The following is a 27,676-nucleotide window of genomic DNA, read 5'->3' as shown; positions in this document are numbered from 1 at the left end:
CTACATAATTCCTCTTTCTGCTGGGGTTATCTAGGGAATAACATAAGTAAAGTTGTAGCGGAGACATCTGAAAAGGCTGCAAAGGCAATCTTTGCAAAATACTCCTTCAGGGTTACTGGTGATGATGTGTGAGGCAGAAAGGATACAGATTGACATTCAAATCTCACTGTTTTTGTGCAGCAGACGGTTACAAAGGAAATAATAGCAACTTTTAAGCCCGTAGGAACGTATCTGTCACTTTGTCTAATCTTCGTTTTCTGGCAGTATAAATAGGCGACTGAGATGGTCAACCTAGTTCTGAAAAAGTCTGAGACAGTGTTATTGCGTCCAAACTGTATGTAATATCTGTTCCCCATTGCTAGATATGTGACTTATCTGAACTAGGAAAGAGCAGCAGCTTTTATGACAGTAGGAGCATTCTTCAGTGCACAGCCACTGCAGGATGAGGAGCGCTGGCAGCTGATCCATGACCCTTGCTCCTGCCTTGCATTGTGCCAAGATTGACTTGACTGCTCTAGTAGACTTTGTGTTATTCTTTTTATAGCCTGGTATCCAGATGGCTTCAGGGATTGAAGTCAGCTTTTCAACTTCAGGTATTGTTGTACCTGGAAATAAAGCAACTGAAAGTAACCTGTGTAAATGAACTAAAAATACAGTGGGAAGTGACTAATTCCCATTGAAAGCCTACCTCAACTGTAATTCATTTCAGTTCCAAGAGAAGATTCTAATTTATTTGTGATTAATTAGACAGAACCATCTGAGATTACTAAATAATAAGATGACCCTGGAAAATAACATTATTCCCCTTGAATGAACTATAAGCAGCTTCAGTTGTTTATCAGACTGTTAGTGCATGACATATGCCTGTACTACTGATGAGCTATAGAGAGCAAAATGGAAAGATGTTGCCTTAGCCATGTTGATGACTAGAGTAAGAGCAGATGAATCTGTGAAAAATGTTGGTTAAACAACGTTCTCCCACAGTGTGGAAACTGGTGTTATTCAGAGCCTGACTGGAGTCTGCATCTCTCTTAGCCAAGGGCTTGGCATTGTGGGTCCTGTTCTTTCTGGCCCCACTTCCTTGTCAAATAAGTGTGCGAATGCAGGAGTACTAGCTTGAATGTAGAAACTCCTGTTCCTTTATTCCTGGAAACTTCACATTCCTCATTAATTTATGCATATGCCAGATAATTTCTGGGTTTTAACTGAATTTGAGGATCCAAGCAAGAATTGAGCAAAACAGTTATTAATCATGTTATTCTGGCATTTTGGAGAAAGTTTGTGTCACTGTTTAAGTAAGCTACATTCATTTCATCGTGAGCTTTGCAAACTGCCTTTTATTTCACATGGTTTTACACTAAAACATTAGTGCCCTTATTTTTGGATATTAAAAATAATTATCTTTTCCCATGAATATTTGCTGTTGGGCTTTTCCTCCAGTACCAGCATCCCAAAACAGGACATCTGTCTCATAGACAGCATTGAGAATGACAAATAAATTGTGTCTTGAGTTGAAATTATTCTGAATATTAAAGTAGACAGTCTAATAATTAAATATGTTAGAAAAAGTGTAATCATTCTTGCATTTTCCAGGTGCCATTTAAGTTATTTCAATTCAGTGGTTTGCATGTATGTGTATGACCTGAAATAAGTCAACGACTCAGTAAGCTACTTCTTTGGGGTTGCGTGGACTTTCTCCTCCAATGAAAGTTTGTTATTTTGGAGGTAACATTTCTTCCTCCTGTGAATGGTTTTGCATGGTTGTGTGCTCAGTTGTATTAGTGCTGATAACTGAGAGGTAGAAGAGTATTCTTGGAAGAAAGGAAAGGCAGGAATATCCTGTGACCCTTGCATAATAATTGGGAGTGGGAGTTAAGGAAACTAGTACATGTCCTATATATGCTGAGTTTTGTCGCTAGTGAGGTCATCAGTCAAAAAAAGTTTTGGGTTTTTTCTTCTTTATAAATTCCTGTAGACCTAATGGAAATGTTAGTGACTGCGTCAGTTGCTGGATCTGATTTCCATGTGAGCTGTTCTGGCTCTGAAATACTGGAAAGGATGCTCCAGTCAGCAGATACTTTCAGTCTCCAAAGAAAGGAGTTTCAGTGGGGAACACAACCGTAACACATGCACAGGGGTGGCATCTGCATTCAAACCACCGATGCTGCTCTTTGTGCTGGCGGCCTGATTTCGGGCTGTAAGCATGATGTGTGTGCTCGATCCATGAGCTCTCTGGCTGAAGGAGCTGGCCAGGTCTGGATGCTGAACTGAGGAAAACACTGGCTTCCTTCCAAGGATCTCTAATTTTATCAGATTGTCTATATGAAGCAGGTAGCTGACTGACTACCAGATACATTTTAAGAGTTGAGATTGTAGTCTTTATCAGGGAAGTTTTGTTTATCTCGCACTGCAGAGGTCAAATCAGGGGAAACAGTGGTGCTCTCCTTACCACCAATTTCATGCCAATTAAAATCTCAAAATAAGAGTCTTGTAACTGTCCCCGCTGCTCTTGGTAATGCAGTCTCTTTATTTTTTAACATTTACAGGGGAAGACTGAGTGTCATACTCAGATTTCAGAACCAACACCCCCCTGAAATATCTGGGAGCAATACTTGCTTCTTATATCTGTTGTTTCTTTCTGGCTGTAAATTCAGCTGAGCATCACTGCGTCTGTCCCTGCTGCAAACCTGCTCCTCTGGAATTGCACAGTGGGCCAGTAGCTCAAATGCAGTAGTGCCCCTTAGAGCCATATCAGTATAAAGGGGAAGGGATCTCAGTGCAAGAGCCTGCCTTCAGTATGGTTTTAAAACAAAGCAGCCAGTACATTATAACTATCCGTCTGCCACTAGGATCTTGCAAGCCTGCCAGCTTTGATTCCTGCCTTTCCACACCATGCCCGTGAAGAAGGCCCCCTTCCCAAGGTCACACACCAGTGTGCTTTCATGCTCAGAAAACTTATGAAGGGTTATTCAGAGCAACAAAGTGAAAAGTGTCTGAAAGGATTCGTCCCTCAGCAGGTACTCTGTATCTTGCATACAGCCGTGGGCTACAGCTGTGGAAGTCACGGAGTTATAAATTAGCCTTGTGGGGACAGCTAATTGGCAGCTTCTCCTTCAAAATGAGACCCTTTTGTGCTGTGAGTGAGTGTGTGTGTGTGTATCTTCATACTCAGGCAGAGTTGCAAAAATATTTGATACATAATCTCCCTTTTTTTCTGCAGTGATTCAGATGTGGAGGACAGTTTATGTATTTGAGAATGGTCATAGATAACTCTCAGCCCTGATACCAAGGGAAAAGATTGTATTGGAGTAATCTAGTTTCAGGCAGAATTTCTTTTTTGGACAGAGATGCTACCCCAAACTTCTTGGTTGGTACCATCCTTAAGAGCACTCCATAAAAGAGCATAGGAAACACTGATTAATGTCTTGGAGGTGGTAGAAGAGAGGATTAAATAAATTCTAGAAAGTTATAGTATTTCTTATATGGGCCAGTGATGGGAAGCCAGCCTTGGAAACTCCTGTAGCCCCTTTAAAAAATAAAACAAAAAACCTAAGAAGACTAGGGCATCTTAACCTTCCAGAAAGAGTAAAACAAACCTCTTCAGAGACTTTACCATTTATCCTTGTGGTGTTCTGAGACATGAGAAGGATACCCAAGTTTTACCAAATTCAAGATTAAACAGATAAGCAGTTGGTGGCAATCTGGAAAGTACAGGAGTTGTGTGTTTGTCCCCAGGAAGGGCTGTAGTGATGCTGGAGAAGATTGTTAAATACTGTTTGTGTTTTCCTAAAGCCATAACAAGAAAGAACATAAGCAGGCATCAGTTGGGCTGGTTTGTGGAGGAGTGAAGGCAGCCTGGAGAAGCTGCTAAGTATCTGAATATGCAGTTGGTTGATGCCGGAGTTCACCAGAGAAGGCAGAGGCAGGACAGGGTGGCATCTTTTCAAGATACATCTGGCGTTTATCTGTCAGGTGCTGTTGTGCTGCTGGAAGCAATCGGTTAGAAAAGTTGCCTGATGGAGGGAAGTTTCCTGCCTGTGAAGAAATAGGCAGCAGAAGAGGCCAGCTTGCTATCACAACTAAGCATGGAATAGCGGAGGAATATCAAACTCAAAATAAAGAGATCCAAATAACTGAGATCCAAAGTTTTCAGTATTAGGAGAGCCATTCAACCAAAGAATTGAAAAGATGATGCTCATTAAAAGTGGTTTCATATATCTGTATGTGTATTTCAGCCAAACTTTCAAAGATGCATTAGAAACCATTTTGAACATGTGGCTTCTGAGATGCATCAATAAACGTAAGGCATTGGGGGAGAGGCAGTTTGGGGATTTGAAAATGAAGTCAGGTTTTTGCCAGGTTTAGTTAAATAGGTATCCCTTCTACTTTGCTCACCCAATGTAGCCATTAGGAGCTGTTTTATTCCATATTAAATGTGGAAATTATGTGGTAGAACCTGAAACGTGCAACTAAACTGTTGGAGCCCTTAATTTCATAAAGCCTATTTTCCATGTCAAAAGGTAACATTGCAAAGGAAATTATGCAAGATAGACTGGGACAGGTATAATTTAGCAAGGTCTTAAAACCTTTTGATACAAGACCTCTTTGTGACAAAAAGGGCTGAAAACCTTATCGCTGTAGGCATTGGGTTTTCTGGAGTTGAAGGAGGGTAGCGAGTTGGAATTGCTGCAAAAGCTCTGTTATACTCTGTGATTAGAGAGAGCTGAAGTGTTACCTGAGAAGAAAAGGAGGAAGCTGGAAGAGAATGAAGTCTGGGCCAGTTTTGCTGCAGACCACGACCTGCAGAGTTACAGCTGGCAGGGCCTATGGAAACTATACACCTGTGAGAGTACCTGGGGGAGGTCACATTTTGAGGTGTGTGTTGATAAGATGGGTAGGCACAGTGACACACAAAAAAGTGGCTGCCAGAAAGACGAGTGGGTGTTCGCACGTATTCTGGCATCTGCCTTCATGCTAAAACAGCAGCAGGATTGGGAGTTAAACTGGGATGGAGTTAGTGGTGCAGAATGGAGAGCTCTCCAGTATGAATGTAGCCTTGCATACCAAAACCCTGTGATGAGGAGAAGAAAAACCCTTTTCTCCTCCCTTTTTCTCCCCTGTCCCCTTTCCCCCCTCCCTCTTTGCCCACCTTGGAGAAGTTCAAGGTCATGATGTGCTTGCCTAGATCAGTGCTTCCATCTTTCATTGCCTGTTTGCTTTTGGGGAGAGGGGGAGTCTAACAGGTACAAATTTTGGAAATCAGACAAATTTCACCTTGCTATTTCTAAACCAGAAAGAAATGGATTAGTTGAATCTCCCAGTATATAGAGTCTCCACCCATCACTGGCATGGCAGAAATGTCATAGCCTTTTCCATCTAGCAAACTTTCAATTCAGTTAGGAGAGAGACCTCTGACTTAAGGCAGGCACATCTAGCTCAAGACACAAATTTTAAACAAAAACTCATAGTGGTTCATTCACTCGCACAGGAACTTATTCATAGTTACCTAAGTTGAGAACATAAGATTGAAAAATAATTTCTGGATCACAAAGTCCAGTCTGTTTCCGAAGTTCACCTGTAGCAATACAGTTTTAGATGGACCTTTCTAGTAGTAGATATGTATTAGAAGTCTTTAGGTGGGAAAAAAACGCTCAGCACTGCTCATTTGGTCATTTAAATTAGTTGTTTAGGAATGCTGAACAGTGAACATATTTTTCTATCTGATTTTTCTATCATTTTACTAGTCAGTGTTTTAATATAGCAAGACCCAAACAAATTGCAGGTACAAAACATAAGCATAGACATAGTTACATACTGTAATGAGGACTTGCATTACTAGTTACTGGCAGAGCCCAAGCTAGATTGTTGTTATTGGACATTTTTCAGATTCTTCTTTCCTGACACCAGCAATTTTCAAGTTGCTGATGCCTTCTTCAGCACTGGTGTTTTTTTAAAAGTCATCACCATTTTGTGTTTATTATAATAGCGAGAGTAAAACATTTTGGAGGGCAATAAAGGCTACATGATACATTCTAGTTCTGCATACTTCTGTTTCAAAATGTTGACAAAGAAGACAAAGAAAGCTTGACCCTGACAGTGTCTCATGACCTCTGGGGTGGCCTTTCACAGTCATCCTAAGGAAGACATCCATTAGCTGAGAAATATTTCTGTACATGAACTGTGTCATTATCTAGAATAACCATGTTTTCTATCAAAGTGGCCTGTTAGCAACAGTCCATTTATTTAAGAGGATGTCTCAGTAATAGTGGGACTGACCAAATAATCCTAATCCAGGGGTCCCTCTCTTAATGATTTGAACTTCTGCAGAACCTGTTGAGGACACAGAGACTGGTAGATCTGCTGGTCTTTATCCAAGCAAAATTCCCTCTGGTAGCAGTGGCAATAATGTCTAGTGAGACCTAAAGACCCAGTTAGTGGAATTACACCAGAGGAATTCACACTTGCTTCTGAAAACTTCTGCTTAAATCCAGTTGACATTACAGGAGGGGAGTAGAAGTGGGAGATGAATTCAAAGAGCAATTAGGAGGAGAGTTTGTAAAGCAGTTCTGGCTTTTTGCTGTTTGTTTTTGAAATTATTTTAATTGCCTTTCATTTAAGAATGTTGAACCTCTAATGAAAATGAGAAATTAGATACTGCCATTAGAGGGGAAATTGCACTCATTACAAAGAGCAGGCTTGGATGCAGGAGTTGGTGCACAATGCTTAAGCCACTTTTGTCTTTCAAGGAGTTGATTAAAGTGGTTCTTGCCTTTGTGAACATCTGTGTATTTTACACAGTAATGCAAAATATTCCTCCTTCTTTTTTTTTTTTTTTTTTTTTTTTTTTTTAATATCCCATGCTTTAATATCTGTCCTGTGGTGAACAGCAGAAGTGGTGTAGGTCAAACATAGGCATTCCTATTTGCCATGGTTAACATCCATAATCTCTTCAGTGCCCAGTATTTCTTAGCCCTTAACAGGTATAACTATAGGTGTTGGCACTTTTGAAGCTTCACTGGATTTCTGTGGAAGAGGGAAAGAAGAAAAAAAAAAAAATTCCTGTTTTACATAAATGTCTTTCTACTTTGGCTCTCCACAGTATAAATTATGGCATGAAATATTGATTTGTTGCAAGGCATGATTCCGTAGCTTATTTGCTTAACTCCTGCAGTATTTTAATGAAAATCCAATTTGATTTTGACAGGTTAGGGTTGTACTTTTAAAGGCAAAGTGGCAGATTTGTAGATAGTGATTCCTTGAAGAGGGATTATAGAGACAGTTGCTTATATAATTACTGCATTATATGTATGTTACTAGTGTTACATGACATTAAAATCATCATTAATCCATATTCTTATTATCCCCAGTAGCTAAAAACACGGGGAGCGAGAAAAGCAGACCAACCACCATGAGAAGTAGAATGGGTCCTCGAAGGAGGTCCTGACTGTTTAAGAAAATAAGATACCGTGTCTGCTGAGGTTTCATGAATGTATTTCTGAGATTCCGGAATTACACTTTGCAGATAATTTTCTTGTCTAGAATAATTAATGCTAGTTATTGCTTGCATGTTTCTATATTTTAATGCTGAGCTGCGGCTGCTGTTGCAAATCTACTCTTTTTCTCTCAGGCGTGCACAATACTGGCCCCAGCTCTCAACTGTCCACGGAGGGATTGCAGCTCACACCTCTCCAAACTAAAGTGGCTCTCTTATCAGATAAGGCAGAGCAGGTGGGGCATAATAAAAGCTCTTGGAGGTCATGGGTGATTGCCCTATGTAAAAAGAAGCAGGGAGACTTAAATTAGTTTTATTTTGCAAAACATCAAGCTGTATAGGTGGAAGGTGGGTTGGGTGCTTGGACTTGGGACAGAAATAATAAGTTTACTGAATCTCTAGTGCTGGTATAGTCCTTTGCAAGTAGAAGTGGCAAGGTTAAAGCCATTGCATGCAGTACATGGCATCTCCAGAACTGGATCCTTCATGATGTGGGAAAGGCAGTGCAGACTTTGAAGTTAGGACCTGATCTGAAGCTGAATACAACCATATGGAAATATTCACCAGTCTTTGAATGGACACTTTAATGAAGTTTTGAGTCACAGAGCGGTGACCTGTGTGAAAGTAGCTGTGAAATGGTGATTGTATCTTTCTAAACATTGAAATGCATGGATTAAACACAGAATCTCCCCCAAACACACACATGCTCATTCTGCCTATTTTCTAGTTCACTGTGTATGAGAGAAGAATTACGTATTTAGTCATTTTGCTCTTCTGCAGGTAAGATTACACTTTCTTTTAAATTATTCTTTTTTAATTGGTGGTTCAGGTGCCAGAAACAACACAGCAAGTTCAAAGGTTTATCTGCAAGGCTAAGCGTTTGCTGTGCTGGGAAACGCCCGTTGCTTCAGCAGGTTATTGTTTGAACCAAGCAAGTTTCAACCACTGTTAATTAGCTTTTGAACAATTTTTTGTTTGTTTGTTTGTTTCACAATAATTTCTCTGGTGTTTGCTCTGCGCTTAACCAGGTAAAGTAAACATTAAATCTCAATTAAGATTGCTGTACTCATCAAGCAGAAATTCTCAGTTGTATTCAGTTCCTCCAACCACTGCTTTCAGGAAAGCAACAGTGTTGTTTTGCATGAGATGGCTGCATTACATGCCTACAGACAGTGGTCAACAGGCTTTTACCTAGTCCCTTGAATATGGTGAAATATGCTGGAACAGATGTGCTTCTGAATAAAATGTTCTAGCAGATTAATTGCAGGCGTGCTTGGGTTAGGTGAGTTGTATAATGTTAAGGTGTGTCTTTAACATACGGAGCATGTTTGGAAAGTACAGTACAGCCTGAGAAACCATGTAGAGACAGACTCAGCCTACTGCAGTGTTATAAGTAACAGATGGTATCTCAGTGTGTTTCATATGAACCCCACTGAGACTGGAAAACCTGAGTGCTGGGAGGGGATTCCTGTATCACAGGGGAATTAATTATATTTTTAAAAAAAGGGTACAATAATGGAAAAGTAAGGCTTTTGTAACTTTAATAAGTAACAGAGGAGGAGGAGGAACCCGTCAACATCCGTAATAGAAAAACTGGGAATTGTGGCAATCCCTCTCTTTCATGCACATGTTCCCAAACAGCAGGCACTTGCAGGGGAGAGGGATCACTGCTGAGGGTGCCCTCTCCTCTCATCGTCGTGTCCACATGCTGGCTCTCGTCTGCCATCTGCACTTGGGGAAGCCAGTTGGACCTATACGCGTGGAAGCAGTGGATAATTTCTTGGTTCTTCACTAAAAACGCACCCAGGGGACAGTCAGAGGGTAACCGTGGGGTGGGACAGCGGCTGTGCGTATCTCTGCCTGTCTCCATTGCTGGTGCAAAATCTGGTGCCATGTTTCCCTGGGGAAGTCATGTATCTCCAAGATCGGTGAGAACGCATTTGTCACCGCCTTCATTAGCCTGGAAAGAGAGCTGCCTTGCCGTTTGCACTACAGAGAAGAGCCCCGGCTCATTCGTATTCAGGCAGCCAAGCCCAGGGGGTTTCAGAGGATGGGAGTTTTCAGCATCACACAAAATCGCACTGGGAAATGCCTTGCCCAAAATGCCATCTCTACGTTTCACGCCAAAGATTGACCAGGAATATGTGATGTGTGTCACAAAAAGAGTAATTAAATTCAGTTTTCAAGTAAAAGAGGAATAGGCAGAAAGACACAGACTTGTTCACCTGGTTCCTCCATATATTTTTGGAGCACAGCTTCTGCTGGAGAGCCTCGAAGAAGTAAAAATGATATAATTTTGTCTGTTCAGTGAGCTGAATTATTCATTTTAAATGAAAATATTTATAATCATGTGTCAGAAAATAAGTGTGATTTCTAGGTAACTATGCCTAATAAGAACCCTGTGGTGTGAAATCTAGTCTATGGCTGCTAAATAGTTATCCATCTTAACACTGTGCTGGCCTATGTGTATTTTTAGGCTTCCTATCAATAAATATTTTATAAAGTGCCGCAGACAGTCAAGGGAGGAAATGTTCTGTTGCAGAGGAATCCAATTGCAGGTTCTCCATAAAATGATGTGGTTTATAGGGTTTGATATCAGATACAAAACCAAGGATGTTGTATAAAATGCATCAGATGTGATCACTGAAGGAACCCCACTGTGTTGTGAATAATTTGTGATCTTTCAAAGACAACTAGAAGGGCTCTAAGCAGACTGTGTAGTGATAAATATCAATCTACATGTGCTTCTCTATTGATGGAAAAAGCTGTTTCTTACTTTTATTAACAACAAGGTCAGATTGGTAGTAAAGGAAAAGAAGACAAATTATCTTTATTGATACTTATGCTACATGTTTAATGGAGAATAAATTTTGCAAGTGCTTGCTTTAATTGCATATGCTGTTGCAAGAAGTCTACCATTTCCAAGTCAGCATTTGGGGATTATAATCACCTCTTGGAGGCTTCACTACAGCGTTTGCGGAACTTCTGATTTGCGGCATCATGCAGTGGTGGCACTTGCTGCATGCACATTTACTGTGTACATGAGAACCGCCTAATGCTCGGTCTGCTTCTGTTAAATCGATGCAGGGGATAACAACCTTCCCAGAGTACAAATTGACATGTACAGCTGAGGTTCAGCTGTTAGCATAATCTTATAATGGCAGATTTAACTTTCGGAGCACAATCACTGAAAACACCCCCTCTGCCATCATTTGCTGTGCCTCGCTGAGCTGAAGAAGCACCTGGTCACGGAGGAGAGATGGCAGTAGGTGCGGTGCAGCGGTGCTGCCGTCCTTTCTGCTCAATAGCAGATGGGAGCCACCGGCTGGGACCCCTGTCCTGCCTTTAGGAAGCAGAATACCCATTCCTCTCCGATTACCCTTTTGGAGACAATCAGCCACCCCTCTCTTCGTGGTGGGTTAGTGCCTGCCTTTTCCTTGAGGTGCTTTCCATGTAAAGCCCTCTTGATGTTGTTCAATCAAAACTAAGCCATGGGTGCAGAAGGTTTTAAGGTGAAGAAACTGGCCGTTTGCTCTCTGTCCTGCTGTTTTAATTGGAAGCTCTTGCATAAAGCTGCAAGTGTGGAGCTGTGCATGCCAAGGTGATCATTTCTCTTGAAGCAAATCCATAACCGAGAAAGGATTCAAGACTCAGGGAAGGCTTTCATTTCCGTTGTTTTTCCAGTGATAAACCCCATATGAATTAGGAAAATAGCAGCCATCTAATGGAAAATACGTATTTTCCATTGCTATCCCAGAAAAGAAGGATTTTCTGAGTTCTGTGTTGTTTTAAAAAGATGAGACAGGACACTTGGAGATTTTATGTGTTTACGAGCAAATGGTAGAGTAGGAGAGGGCACGACAGAAGACTTTTGCTTAGATTTACAGCATTACAGATACGTGGTATTGTGGCTAATAAAGAAAACAGGAGCCAAGTTTCAAGACTGCCGAAGAAAGAATCACTCATTGTCAGGGTGTCCCCCATATTATGGGGTGGGAGTTACTGATGAGTTTCCTAGACATCTTTTCCCCACTCAGGATAAGCCCCGGGGACTGTGTAGATGTCTGTATTTCTGTTGCCTATCAAGTAAAATGTACTTTTAAATGTCAGCTCATCCTCTCCTCATCTATTTTTAATGTGGACAGTTGGTTAGGGAAGTTAAAGAGCAGCTCTATACACAACTGCTAATTATTAGTATCAGTTACCACTTGTTTTATTGTTTGGAGTTTAAAAAATAATAATAAAAAAGCCAAGGGTTGACAGGGCAGCCTGTATGCTCTGAAAACAAAGCAGGTACTTCCAGGCTGAGCATTAGTGTATGTCAAGTGCATTTTAGAAAATGGCTTTTCTCTATTACCTATAAAAATACTACAGGGAGTGGCTAGCCTACTCCACACATTGATGGATGAGGTTAAGAAGTATGACTTTCGTGTGTTGAAAAGGGCTCATGGATTTTTTTTTTTTCAAGACAATAAACCGAAGATAAATGATTGCTTTGCTCAGACAGCACTCGGTTATACGTAGTTTTTTTCCTAGGATTTTCATCCCCCCATATATCTGAGTGTAATTTGCATAAGTAGATATTTTATACCTACTTTAATTGAGACGTTGCTGCAGAAGAAGGCTGGAAAGAACAAAGGAGGGAAGCTGCAACGTTTTCATTATGCTGAAGCAAAATATTAAGACATGCTGAAATATGTGTATATTAAGTCGATAGACTGCAGATACAGGGAAGGAAATGTGAAGGAACTGCCTCAGTGTATATCGGACAGAGTTTAGTGAGAAGCTTTGTCATCTTGGTGAGCAAATGCAGAACATAGCCAGGTCCTCTGTGGCCTTGTTTTATGTAGGGCACTCACTCTGTACCATGATGGATCTTTCATTACCAAAGACTTCGTGTGAAATTAAGCATTATGCACTCCTAGGACCCATCCTGGTCTGGCTGCTGAAGCAGTTTTAAAAGTATAAGATCAATTAATAAAATTAATTGGGGATTAAAGAACAGTAGGTTGAAAAAAGTGCTTCTAGCTGGCTGAGTATATGACTTGAGCACCCCAGAGGGTCTGGTCTGCTGAGGTAGTTTGTCCATTGTCTGTGAGTTTTATGTTAATAGATTGCTTTGCTAGACTGAATTAGCTGCAAATCTAAACCCTTCCAAAGTCTGGGATACTTTGGCTCTGAGGTTTTGATTTGGGGCCTGAAGCTGCCCATTAATATCACAAGCATTGCACGGTTGCATTTATTTTTAATGAATGTAGCCAGGAAAATTTAGTTTAGCTGAGCAATGAAGTATTACTAAATGGACAAAATACATGCAAGGGTGATTCAGATATTTCTGCTTTATCTGCTGCTTGGGCTTTTGAGAATACTTGAATGTTGCATTTTCACACCCCTCATTTATGCTGAATGGTTATAAAATTTTATCTCAATCTTAAGTTTTTTTGCTTTGCTTCTAAATATTAAACTGATCTTAAATAACTGCTATTCAAAGCAGACCCCATTTGAATAATGTATTATGCACAATAATTCAGAAAATCTAATTAATTGCTTTTAGAATATATTTATATAACTTTGACTTCATGGAAAAGAGCAGTTGAAATATCTAACTGAATGCATAAATGTAAAGAGTTTTTCTGAACATGATTAAATATTAGTAACAAAAACTATTCTTCCATTTCTAGTTATTGAAAGTACATCACTATAAGTAATTTACAACTCTTAACTAGGATACAGTAAGCATCAGGCAGTTTATATTCTGGTTATGAACAGCATGCATGAGCTGAGCGGTAGGCTTGAGAGCTAAAATGTGACTGGCGCACGTTCCTACAAATAATTGCTATAGCAACATTATCATAGTGTCTGAGATCTGCCTCCCTTGGGTTCACACCTGAAGTTTTCTTTACGGTGAAACAAAATGCCTTCTCAAGTTGAAAATACTGTGTAATGGTGAGGGCATTGATGGCTTGTGCTTTTTTTTTTTTTTTTTTCCAAGTAATTACATTTCAAATGTTGAGAAGCATAATGGAACATTAGGGGAAATCGTTTGCTGTCATAGTGTCCATTTATCATGAAATTCAACATTGTGTGGCTCCTTCCATACAATTAATCTCTGCAAATTGGTGCGATCAGGTGAAGAAATTCTCTGTGGGCGGTCTCACCTAACTCGTGGAGTTTTTCCTTCTCTTCATCTGAGTGCTTAGATGTTACATTAATGTTCTGTAAAAATCAATCAAAATAAGGTTTCAGAATTGTTATTTCTCTTATTTCAGATTGCTGCACATTGTGATGTAGGTTGTGTCTCTGCTTATTAGGAGCTCTTTGACTCAAAGCACTGAAATACAGCATTGCATACATATCAGCTTTCCTGAGAGACCCTAATAATACACCTTGCATTTATGAAATATCTTTTTCCCAGACTCTGGATCCCAATTCCTGCTTTGTTCAGTTGGATAAAACTAGCAAGGGATGCCCATAATGGCAAAGAGTGCATCACAGGACAGGCAAGGAGAACTCACCTGTTTGGGGCCATAGAGTAAAACATTCATCTGTGTCTGAGGACTATTTTTTCTGCTTGGTAGCTGATCCAGGAGGAGGGGGGTTGAACAAGAGATTTTCAGGCAGCTTCTGCAATCCTGTCCCTTACAAGCAGCTCAAAATCTGGGATATATATATATATGGTAATATTAAGTGAAGAGTATTACTCCATTATCATTATGAGGAACAGAGAGCAACAGATAAAATAATTTCACCCTGGGTCTCAGTGAAGTCTGAATGATGACTGCAGAAGGTAGAGCACTGGGAACAACAGAGGACTTTGATCATCTGAGCCAGCTAATTAGAAGGGAGGGAGAAAGAAATTTCATCAGGGAAACAAAGGTGAGCAGAGATTGTAAAAAATGGATCTTTCAGTGATATTAGGGAGAAGAGAGAGGTCCCATGTTCCAAAGGACAGACCTCAGGAGAACAGCAGTGGAGGCAGAGGAGGAGGTTGGTTCCCTTGTGTAAGACTAAAGAATACTAAAGACATGAGAAATCAGTGATGGGCAATGTGTGAAGGTAGTTTTATAGCTTTGTTCAGATCTAAGAAAACAGGGGGAATCTAAGAAATCTGGAGAATCTAGTGATTACACATTTTTCTAAATATTAAAAAAAAAAAAAAAAAGAAACCCCTTTCTGTACTAAAGTGCTGTGCTATACTGCCAAAGGGAAAGAGACAGTATCAAAGCTTCCTCAGACTCGTAAAAGCTTGAGAGATTTGAACATGACCCTTCGATGGCCATCCAACATGAGGAACTTGGGGTGTGCTGACAGTGACAAGCTGCCTGGATGCTTGATGTTGAACCAGTGGGAGAAGGACTGAAACAGTGTTATTTAATTCAGATTTTCTCATGCATGGGTCTGCATTGTTTTGGTTGTGCAGTTTGCTCTCCTATGTAACAGCAGTACGTAGCTGTTACAGGGAAAAGAGCTAAATCTGAAGAGTTGAGGTGTATTGGAGATTGCTACACAGTCAGACACATCGAGTGTGTCAGTGTGAGTGTAACAGCCCCCGTAAAGGGTCTGACACATCGTGTTGCTGCCATCACACAAGTATAGATGAACCAGTGCAGTCTGACCACTTCAGCTCCTCCTGTCGACACAGAGTAAAACCATGGGCTAGCTGGAGGTAGCTTATACTGCCCTCCAAAGCTGCACAGAAAACATCTGATCTTTTTCCCCAGCATGAACTTATCCACCTGGGAGTTATACCAGTTTTAATTCACTTCATTTATATCACAGTAACATTCCCATATAGACAAGACTGACAGACTCGTGGAGTTTAATTATAGCCTTTCCTGACATATCATGCCTATTCAGGGAGCAAACTGAGCATCTCAGTTGCACCAACAAGAACAACTTCTAGACTCCCATCTGAGTTTCAACGTGGGTCTTACCAAATCTTTTTTAGTGTTAAACAGGAACCTTTGACTATCTTTCTGTTTGCCCTCCAATCAAATGAAATTTCCTTGCTCTTGTGCTGTATTTCAACAAATAAGATTATATGGTCTTATGAAAAGAAATTAAAAAAGGTAACTTAGAGGTTCTGGCCAGGGAATGGAAAGACCTTGTCAAAACATAATGCCATACTGAATAACTGGGGTGTGCATGGATGGTTAAATACTCACTTTGCATTCTATTTTAAATTCTCTGCCATAGTCCTAGTAATTGCTTGTTGTGTAATAATGAAGGTGCAACATCAGACTTTATGTGACTGAATCATTTTAAGTTAGATTTTTTTGATTACCTCACAACAGAAGTGTCTTTGGAACGTGTCTCAGAAGTGTGCCATGTTGCAGTCAGAACAGCTATTAGTACGTAGCCTTAAGCACATTCAAGTTTAAGATAATTCTCTCTGGGTTTGGGCTTTCAGATTTAAGCAATAGCACAAGAAATGATGGGCCAAATGCACAGCTGAAGTGCAAACATTTTGTTTCTGTGGAGCTGTATAGCTGACATTCAAATATGTTGTTATTAATCTGTACCAGCATGTTATTAAAGATGGCATCAGGTTGTGCAGGCACAAGGCATGTGAATTAAAGCTTCACATCAGACTCGAGTTCTGGCATCCCCTAATTGTTGGGTGTTTGTTTCCTTTCACACTTTAAATATTTCAAAATCAAATGTTTCGCATGTGGTTTCCCCAACTGCTTTAAAAACAAATAGCAGAAACATATTCCACTCTGCACTATCAAACTGACACCCTGAAGCAGACAGCTGGCACAGCTGGAGCCTATGGATCTACCTTGTAGATCTCTGAGGCTGAGATAACAATGATTAGTGGGAGTCTTAGACTTAAGTCCTTTAAGATGATGGATCCTCATGGACCAGACATCTGCTGAAAAGTCGAAATCTGCTGGAGTGATTAGCAAATAACTGCTGACAGTGGATGAAAAGCTGAAATCTTGGTGCCTGTTCTGATAGCTACAAACATGTAATTTTTCCTGCCAGTGGCTGGTCCAGCATCCTTTGTCCTTATCCCAAGCCTCCCCATGCCATTTGTTCTTTTTAGCACTCATTTAGTTCTTTGCTCATTTTCTGTAACTCTTTGTCCCTCCATCCTCTCTTTCCTTTGTAAGGGTGTGTGTCACCCCCAGCCTTACGGTAAGCACAGCATTTCATTTCTCTTGCCAAATCCTCTAGAGGCATATCTCAGTTACCTTTCACACATGTCTGGCACTTATCTCAGTATTCCATCTTGCCATTGTTCCAAGCCTGATTTCTTTCTCCCTACTCACAACTGTACTTCTCCTCCTCACTGTCCAAATGTTATCAGCAGCAGTATGGACAGCACAGGAGAAATTGTCTCCTGGATCTCAGTTTCTCTCTTTGGTACTGGAAAACCACTACCTATCCTCTGAAGCAAGACCATTTTAGGTCCCAAACCCACATGGCCTCCTGTGTGAGCTGAAGTTTTTCTTAGGCTGAGACTCTTGTGTGGATTTTCATACATGTGATGAAAAAGATAGGTTCCTGATTAACAAAATGGTTGTAAGCAATGTCTGCGTATAAACAATGACTCTGTCTGCCTTCTTATTTTTCATTTTTGTTTAACCTGGTCTGAGACCTTATGAAACTGTTTCATTACAAGTGTATGTGCATGCAGATAGACTTATGATTTGATTTACCCAGGCTTTAAAAAGTATCAGTGGGGTTGGAATGTATCTTGAAATACCTAATTTGATAAAACTAAGAGCAATTGCAAACAAGATCTTAAAAATGGAAAACACTGAGTCCAAAGTGTAGGTATCATACTATTCTATAATGTATATTGAATTCACAGCACTATAGTAGTGACAGAGATAAAACTTACCCAGATAACACAGGTTTAAACTTTCTCTGCTTTTTGTTGAAAGTGATTACTTAAGAAAATTGAAGCCTGGAAACAATTAATGGTACATAGGTTCCTGAAGGCTAAATGATGCTGTCTGAAGCACGTGCCATTCCCACAGCAATCACCTAGGGCATCTCCCAGGCATGTGAAGCATTGCTACTTCCTTGTAGCATGTTTGTCACCTGAATTTTGAGTGCCCTTTGTTAGACAGTTATGAAAGAAAGGCATCATTAACAAACCCAAATACCTCTTTGACAAATGTACACTTTCAGGAACTATCTAATTAACTGTATCTCCAAAACAGTGGCTTTAATGAAACTCTTATTTTAATTGAAAGGCAATTAGGCATTGTCTCCTTCCAATGTATGTGTAGCTAACTCTTGTTAGTATTAGCAAGTTGCACTTGCAGAATGAAGCTCTATACAACATTTGTAGGCCTGCAAAACTTGTAGTTTTTTCCTCAGTACCTTCTCTGGTCCTGCCAATGTTGTTTGAGTTTTTAAATTAAAACATTAAGGTAAGGAAGTGTGGCAGATTTTTAGTAGTAGAACTAACTGCTTAATATTTGAAAAGGCCGTATTTCAAAGACACGTTTTGGGGAAGCCAGCTTCAATTTTCCTTTCCCTGCTTTGGGTAAACCTGTGTAACCCAGTGATACTGGAGGATAAAATGTGACAAAGGAATTAGTATAATATCTGGGAGGGAACAATGTGCTTAGCCCCTCCAATTTTTTAAAAATTATAGTCTTTATTATAAAATCAAGGAAGGAGAGTGTTGGCAGTGGGATTGGTGCTTATTGTTGAAGAGGCAACAAGGGTTGGGTGAGGGATACCAGCAGGTGCTCACCTGCTCTACCTGACTCTAATTTGCCTTGAGTCAAGGGCATGCTCAAATGAACTTGAAGAACTTGGTATGGGTAGTTCAGTGTTAAATAGAAAATCCTACGGTTTTCTTTATTGCCTGTGTCTCTCACTTGTCTCTCTCTGGGGCAAAATGAGATGGCTGATTTACCTAAATGGCTAAAAAACAGTCTGATAGTTTACACAATTTTCTGCATTTCTTATGAAATGATTCTTTTGTGCTCTGTGTTTTGAAACAGGATAGGAAAGCTTTTTCCACCTTGAAAATATGGTAAGAACAGAGACTGCATGTTATAGTTGCAGGAAGTATTCGTTGCAGAGGGCTTTTCTTGCCTTCCTCTCTTTTGGGACCAGTAATAAAATTCCCATGGTGGATATCAGTGGAGCAAGATATTCTTGTGTGGCACAATTTAATAGTCAGGATACAGTAAGTAAAGCTAGCAGTACTTGAATTTTATAAAAGAAGATGGAAGTGTAGCTCAATGTATGTGCCTTTCTAACTTTGCTGTATAAGGGGGATTTTTTGTAACTAAAGGAATCACAGAATACCAGGTTGGAAGGGACCTCAAGGATCATCTGGTCCAGCCTTTCTTGGCAAAAACACTGTCCAGACAAGATGGCTCAGCACCCTGTCCAGCCAAATCTTAAATATCCAATGTTGATTCCAGTCTTTTCTCTAACTTTATTAAGTTTTGCTAATAATGATCTTAAAGCATGTGATTAAGTTGAAAAAAAAAGTAGTCTATATTAGCAGCTTACTGGTCAATTAGAATCAATGCCACTTCCCCAACACAAGCTCAAATAGTCATTTTTGAAGTCTTTAGTAATGCTATACCTGAGCTTTCTGAGTGAGTAGAAATACAGTAAGTTTGATATTCAGAAAATTCAGCCATCTTTGTACATGTGATTGGAAATATAGGAATATAAATTAAAAGGTTTGATATCGCTGTTGTAATATTGCGGTTTAATAAGCGCAGTCTCTGGGTTAAAAAGAAGAACCTACAAAAGTCTCCACTGTGTTTTGTGAGTTCAGAATTAAAGGAGACCAAAATGTTTACTTCAGCAAAAGAGACAGCTAAAAATAAAACGATATCATGAAATACAAGCATAATGCCCAAAAACATTTCTCTCCTACTTAGAGGCAAAATTATTTTCTGGCCTAGGAGAAAATAATAGGATTGCATTTCATCAATCACATTCCGTTCCATATATTTTAGACTTGGTGCAAATGTAAAAAAAAACTCAAACTGTATTTTTGTTGTTCTGTAATGAAGTATGGTGTTTATGAGAGAAGAATATGGATGTTCTGAAGAGAATCTCAGAAAGACAGCACAATTGACTTTTTTAAGAGTTTACCTGTCCCTTGTTCTCAAGCTGGTTTAGTTATCGGGGGAAATAAGGGTGAAAAAGGTAAGTTGAAGGGAAGCGCAGCTTCTTCTGATCAGCGTGATCCATGACAGAAATATTTGTAAATCACAGAATGAAAATTAGCCAAAAAAAGTATTTCTGGAAACAGAATTGTTACACCACTGTGAGTCTAAAAGTTAGATGAGAGAGAAATAATATGATGATTCATTCATTCTTCATCCAGGCCATGACTGCTTTAACAAACAGCACAGTATAAATAATATACTAGGCATTAGGCAAATAGGTGCCAGTGATTTGTTTGCTGGCACGTTGCCTACCTACCTTCAAGGATAGAGTTCAGCTTTGTGCCATTGTCTCTTCATCTGTGTTTTTTTCTCCAGCATGAGAAGCCGTTGTGCTAGTTCTGCCAGCAACTTCACGTGGATTGCTTGGGGGCAGCTCCTGAGAGCACAGAGAGAGGAGTCCTGAGAACGGGGATGTGAGATCAGCCCCACTGCAGAAGGGAGGGAGTGGGCAGAATGGATCAAAGGCAGCAATGTAGACATGGTGCAGAGCTCATACGTTTGTTATGCCCAGCTAGCCACCCCTCCCCAATATCTCCAGTAGGAGGGAAAGGAACAGTTTGGTCTTTTTACTGTGCCTGTAGTTCTGCATCAATCATAAGCAAGATTGTGTCATACCGCTTTCAAGAAAGAAGTCAAATGCTGGTCCATTCCTCTGCAAAACAAATCTAGGTCTTTATCAATGCAAAATGTGCATGATGCTGACATGACTCCTCATGCAAAACGTGCCATCAGGTTTTTATGACATGGTTGGCCTTGATGTGAAGGTTATGAAAGATTGACAGTTCACCTTTCATTGCAGCTGGCACCGTTTTGAAGCATTAGTCCAACGTTCATGGTAAACATCAGTTGTTCCCTTTATAAATACCAAACCCTGTGCTATAACTAAAGACTGGGTCAAGTAACAAAGTAATCATTCCAAAAAATAAACCACCTTGCTCCTGCTGAAAACTGAGAAGTGGTAACTCCCATCCTGATAGTCTGTCACTGTGGTTGCTGCTTACCTTGCTTCCAAGAACCACAGCTAGCACAGGATCAGCTTGTTTCAAGAAGACAAGTACAAAATAGCCCCTGCTGTTATGCAGTGAGTGTGGTGTTCAATATCTCCTTGCAAGGCCTTTAAATACAGAAGAATGGACAGTGAAAAAAAATATTGATGGAGACACGTGTGTTTTCATTAGTTGACAGTGTGCAGAGGGAGGAAAAACAGTGGGTTAATTTTCCAGACAGCAACTCCCCAAAAGTTTCACAAGGGGACAAGAAAAGTGACTTTCATAAATAAAATTGATATTGAAATTGGTTTTGGCCTACATCTGTGTAACTAACATTATTCATAAGTTGCAGGAGGTAAGGGACATAACCTGATAGGAAGAGATTTAGATTATTTACATATTTTTAATTAGTAATACTTTTATTTTTAAAGATTAATGCAGAGTGCTGCCTGGCTCGCTGTCCAGGTAAAAAGTAGTAGTTTTGCCAAGATGTGGATTTTCTCAGCTCTGCTTCTGCTTTTTTCCAGATGAGATAAATGGCTTTAAGACTTTGACCAAAGCAATTAACTTCAAATTCAGAGCTTAAAGGAAAGCCACGCGGTTTTGTTGACATTATTTTACTATAAATCCTTTTCTCAAATATATTTCCGCTATTTGTGGTAATTTTGCCCATGAGAATTTAGATGTTTGGGAGGAGGAGGGGAGCTGGAGAAGTAATAGAAATGCTGCTCTGCATGGAAATAATAATGTGGATTTTAAGGTTCTTACATGGAAAGGCAGACTTTCTGTACTTTATGTAGAGAGGTGGAGGCTAGTAATAAGGTTATTCTGCTTTGCTGTGCAGGGCAGCTGCATTCCCATCACTGCTGAGATTCAGGGACAGAGGCTGGAGGAGGCCTGGCAGGGCATCCAAGGCATTGTCTTGAGCTTTTTACCTACACCGCAGAGTTTAATTTCTGCAACACCGATTTCATTAACCGAAAGGCCTTGCCGTGTTCAGTTATTACATCCTAGACTTTTTTTTTTTTTTCCCCTGTGAAAGGATCTTGTTAATCAAGGCTTTTGCTTTCTCCCACTGTCAAACACTGACCGATTCAAGAAATAACATGATGGTATTAATTAGACGAGAGCCAGTTTTGAGCAAGTGTTACGATTTTCAGTTACTGTATTTTCACATTACAGGGTAATAATATGTCAGCAGTTAATAAAAGATATAAAAAATATTGTGTATGTGCTTGAAATATTAGCATTTTAATATCCATGTCCAGAAATAACATTTTTTCAGTAGCATTTTTTTGTATGTGGGTGGACGAGCAGTAATTGATGCACATGTACTTGTTTGATCTATAGCAGTTTAAATACAACTTTAGAGGCAGTTGTCCAAATGGCATGTCATCTAGAGCTGATATTATTGCTACATCACTATAGCATCTTTCTCAGCAAACTGCCGCATGCAATGGGAGGTTATTAACACCAGGGAGAAGCTAGCTGGGGTACAACTGATTAATGTGACATATTTGAGTTTCTTTCTACAACTGTCTCAACAACCAGTCATAGAGATCTGCATCATACCCAGAAAATTAAATTTAAATTACATAGTCTTGGCTAGAAAATTGTGCAGTTAATCCCGTCCCAAAAAATGATATTTGATTTTTTTCCACATGAAGTCTTTTGTGATTTTTCATAGCCTAGTTTCTGCCAGCATTCCCAGTGGTTTAGGTTACTTTCTTCCTCTCTCAAAAAGAAAAATAGGGGTAGGAAAAAGGAATATATATGAAAGATTGTGTTTTAGGAAAGTTCCTTACTGCCTCAGAAGTTAATGTGTCCAGTGCAAAAGTACAAAATGACTGCTCTAAGCTCCCTTCTGTAAAGACTTCATGAACCATATTTTTAAAGGAAAGTTTGCCACAGCTTAATGAAGATAATAATATATATCTGTTGGTTTTTCAAAACCTTTGTTTATACCATGGCTCTAGCTATATACCCTTCTACTAAGCTAAAGCAGACCTTTGTGTTTAAATATCGGCTGCAGTTGATTCTCTTTGAATTAAATAGCAAGTATTTGAATAAGCTTTTTTTCAGGAGGAAAAATGGAGTAATGTAAGCAGAGACAATAACCAAGCATTTCAGAAAAGGGGAAGAAGAGAATTAGAAGTTTAATTTCCTAGTCCTATATCTGAAAGTATGTTTTCAGACAGTCATTTGTTAACAGTAATTAATTTCTTACCCATTAATCTTCACACAGTCAGGTGTGTTGATATCAGCTCCCTTGTATCCAGGCCATCCCATTTTACCGCCTGGTCCCCTTTGCTCCTGTGACCTTACCATTAATTAATTCCTTCGTTACTTCCCCTCCCAACACAACCATGCTTCATCCTCCCGTGCTTAAGCGGCAAGCTGTTGGTGCTGCCTGCCTCCTCCTGCGCCACCCTGCTCACCGGACGGGGTTTTAAATATGCTGAGTTTCCTCAGAGAGGCTTGCAGCCTTGGCAGTGCTCTCCAGGCGCCATCTGTTCCCAGCATCTCCTTGGCCAGTCTCAGGCTCCTGCTTGGTTTTTCTCTGCCTCCTTTCTTCCTGACTGACCTTCCTTCCTGCCGTCTTGGAGAATCACTTTGGAAAATTTGCTAGATCAGAGCCAGCATAACTGCTAGCAGTTATCAGTAGCATCCTCACCTGACCCTTCTTATCCTCCATTCCCCTCTCTCACGCTCATTTGTTGCATCTGGTCCAAAATCAAACTGCAAGCTCCTCAGAGCAGAGCCTTATCCTTCCAGCTGCCTTTAGCACCAAGCACAACAGTGCCTGGCTGGTATCATTAAGTGCCAAAGCTGTACAAATAAATAAGAATAGTTTTGATTACATAGTTGAAGTTCTCATCTCAAATAATTGAAACATTAGTCACAAGCAGTTATGCTGTTTATAATTCATATAATAATTTAGGACTGCTAGTTTTTAACTGTTGTGTAATTTGGATTTACTTGCAGTTCTCATGGGATAAAGTGTATTATTGAACAAGAAAGGAATAAACTATATTCAGAGTAGCTGTAGGGTGCTGTGATTTAAAGGAGAGCTGGTGGAATACTACAGAAGAAAATATGCAGGACCATTATGCTGTTAATGAATGCACAATTCAGATTGGTGGTTTAATTTTTAGATCATATTTCCCTTGTACCCTCAGGTATAACAGGCTTCATACATAAAAACTAAGACAGTCATGAAAAAACTGAATGATCAAAAAAAAAATTTAAAGTTTTGTTTATTCATTTGCAATTATTTTATTTTTTTTTAATGGCATAGCATTCAAAGAGCACTATTAGAAGGGCACAACCACAATTGCTGGTACCAGTTTTGGACCCATGGTTGTAACCTTTGAGGCAGCTTGATATTTATCAATAGCTACAGACGGTCACTGTATTTAAGCCATGACTAGAGCATCATTTTTTGTTCTGGTCAGGAGCTTTCTTGAAATAATTACCATTTCCTTCCTCGGTCAAGGTGGAAGATTGGCGATATTTTAAACTCTCTCTTGCCTAAGAGACAAATCCCAAAGTCCTTATTTTTGCAAGCAGACCTGACTGATGTAAGCAAGACCTATTCCTGTAGGGGCCACGCCCCTGAATAACTGTCAGAAACAACATTATGCAGTGACTTCTAGCTTTACAAAACATGGGTTGTGGGGGTTTTTTTGTCCCATTTTTTATATTGGCACATTAATTGTAAGCTTTTTCTACCATCCTTTCTCTGGAATCTGAACAAATGTCCAATTTTTTAAGAATCCACATATTACAATGGACTTCATTTTAAATCATACAACCACATATCCAGAATGAATCTCAAAAGCTCTGAAAATACACAAAAAAAATAAGATGCAATCAAAAGAAATTCTGCCTGGCCTTCCAGGTTGTATACCTGCTATTTTAATTTTTTTTTTAATCTCTTAGAACTAGAGTATCGCTTCTTAAATGAATTTGAACAACCTGCCCAAGAGATATTCTAATCCGATCGTGTATTATGATGATACCAGTTGGATGTTATCCTATTAGGCACTCACTGTAAATAAGGGATTTTCCACTGACTTTTAAATCCTTGATTAATAAGAATGCTTGAAGCAGTGTCCTGTAAATTAGCCATAGTGCTAGCAACAATTGCAGTTTACTTAGGAGAAATGATTTGTTTTGAATCTTCCCATCCAAATTAAAAAGCATGAGGAAAAGATAATGTGCAGTAAGTAAAACATATTACTCTATCTTGCATTATTTATCTGTACCCCATGGCTGTCTGAGACCCGTAGGTCTAAATCCTGCTCTCTGTTCAGCTAAATTCCTGTCAGTCAGAGCTCTTCTGGAGAAAGGACTCTGTTAACTAGCCCATAGTATTTCTTTAAATTATGTATTTATATTCTCTAGTGTTTTAGCTAATTCTTAGTCTCATTTTAAATTGTGTTAAGAAGTCCAATGGCTTCTATTTGTAGCTTTGTTATCGCCATCTCACTTGCCTTTCACAGCTTCTTTGTCTTTTTTCTGATAAAAATATGTATGAGTAGCAAGGAAAGAAGAATTTGGGTTCAAGGACAGAGGAGAACAGGTGGAAGTTGTGACACATCTGTTAATTGATACTTCAACTGGAATTGTTCCTGACATTTTTTGAAGAAAACATTTTTCACATCATCTTACCACTTCCCTTCTTATTCAAATACTGATACTTGATTTATTGCTTGCAACAAAATTAGTTTTATATCTAGTATTGACTTTGAAACATACATTATTTCCTTTAATACTCTGAGACATTAATGAGGTCTTTCTTGACATGCCATATTCACATTTTTTTAAGGTACTATTCATTTCAGAACCATAATATACATGCACTTTTATCAGTCAAGAACATCCCTTTGTTCTTGTAAAAGTGTGAATACTCTTTCTGTAGACTGGAATTAGTGTCACATTATAAAGACAGGTTTGACACTCCCTCTTTATAAGTAACTGAGCAAGGTATCTTTCGTACATTAAGATATTTAAAGTGTATTATTTTTCCATAGTTTTTCTCTGGTAATTTTGAATGCACTTCAAATTGTACAGAAAGTAGAGTTATTTAAAGTAAACTCTGACCATACTGTCCTCTATCAAGAATAATTAAGAGACAGTGCAGTAATTCTATAAATCTGTCTGATCATTTCACCTCATTTTGCTCCAGTTACAAGGGTTAGTCATCCATGAGTATACCAAAGCACCCTTAAACAAAATACCAGTTAGACCAGTATATCTAACAGACCATCGTACCTTGTTGTGACTATTATGTACGCACGTGGTCTTCTCTGATTGTATTTGCGTATAATTCTTCAGTGATCAGCTGATAAATCTTCAGGATTGTGGCTGCAGGTCATAAAAGTATAGTATTCTCCAGTGTTATGGGCAGAAGGAAAAATATGACACTGTGGTTTCACTGACCAAACTGAAACTGTTTGGGACATACATGATCTTTTTTTATACTTACTAGTACTTTTTTATACTTATTAGTTGTAGTTTTTACAGTGCAGACTTAACTTTATGTGCAGGCTTTATTGGTTGCCTGGTTGTTTCTTTTTTTCTTTATACTTTAGGAAAAACGTAAGTGTTTTTCCACAAAGAGACTAAGATACTGATTTTCAAGTTTAAATGGTTGTATTCTGGGGAAAAGAAATGGACATCAGAAATTCCAGAGGATGTTTGCAGCTGGCTTTCATTATAACTTTGGTTTTCTACATGTCAGAAAGAATGGACAACTAGAATACTCTTTTTTTTGATCTTTTTAACTCTCATTGCAAATCTGCGAGCTAATTTTGATAGCATTACAGATATGTAGAATGGTTTTCTCCAGCTATAAATTTTCTCTGCTATAAGGAAAGATAATTTTTGTGATTCTGGCATCAAACTGTGACATAACATAGCTGTTTGTAGCTTTTTTGGTTACCTTCAGCAAATTACTTCATTCTCTTATGCTTCAGTCTTCTACCTGTAAAATATAATATTATTATAATAGGCTTTTCTTTGTTATGCCTGGTATATTAATTAATGTATTCCTGTATCACTTTCCTACTTCACAGAAGTGCTGAAAGCATATATTCATTAATATTCCTGAATCGTGACAAGGAAAAGCCTATTCCTGTAATATGCTTTGCTTTCAAACTTCAGTTAGAATAATAATGATAAACAATATTGGTTAGGCGTTGGGCCTACTGTACAGAAATAAAATTTTTACGTGTTCAGACTTAAACTAGTGAAGGAAAAGTTGATGTCTTTTATGTCCCTCCTCTATACCCACGGAGGAAGAGACATTCACTTAAATGGGTTGTATCTCCTTGTTGGCATGTGTTTCATACAGGAATCCAAGAATGGCTTTTTTGCCTGCTATTATCCTTTGCCTCTTGTTTCAATATGATGTAGTCTTTTCATTCTCTCTTTGTATTTCCTTTGGTGAGGCAAACAGAAGTTTGAAATGGACAGTTATGAAATGTCTTGCCCATAGGAAAAGCTTATTATTAATTGTTTGAGAAATGACCAGGAGCATGACAGTTTATATTTCCCTGCTATTATATCCCCTAATAACTGTGGATGTTCTTATTACATTTCGAAATGACTGTTCTCAGAGGTGGCTTGAACAGAAGGTATTTCATTTTATCAGGTTCAGACTGATTGCCTCAATGTTTCATTGAGTATCTCCCTGTTCTTGCACTGTAAGAACTGGTAGATAGGAATCCCCAGTTTCTTTTCTTTATAGTGTTTTTTGTTATACATTCCCTGTTCTGTCTCCTTTGTCTTGATTTATTTGATTTCATTATACAAAGAACTGTCCAAGCTCATTTTGGACAGATGCTCCTAAAACCCCTTGGACCTAAAAACAGCATGTGGGCAATACTTCACTTATTTAAAAAAATAAGGTGTTTTCACTTATTTAAGAAAACAGGATACTTTCTAACACTGCATATACTTATTATTGTTTTCTTTCCTTGACTTTCTTTTCATTGAATAGTTTTTTTCAACTCAATGAGAGTCAT

General features: G+C 39.1%; 1 protein-coding gene across 33 annotated transcripts in view; it reads left to right on the top strand.

Annotated features, from left to right (window-relative positions):
* Positions 1-27,676, top strand: part of NRXN1 (neurexin 1) — a 740,630-nt gene that overhangs the window by 691,857 nt on the left and 21,097 nt on the right. The window lies entirely within an intron of this gene.

This window comes from Athene noctua, chromosome 1 (assembly GCF_965140245.1).
Source record: "Athene noctua chromosome 1, bAthNoc1.hap1.1, whole genome shotgun sequence".
Classification (NCBI taxonomy): Eukaryota; Metazoa; Chordata; class Aves; order Strigiformes; family Strigidae; genus Athene; species Athene noctua.
The sequence above is the reverse complement of the archived record's forward strand: the minus strand, read 5'-3'. Positions and strand labels throughout refer to the sequence as shown.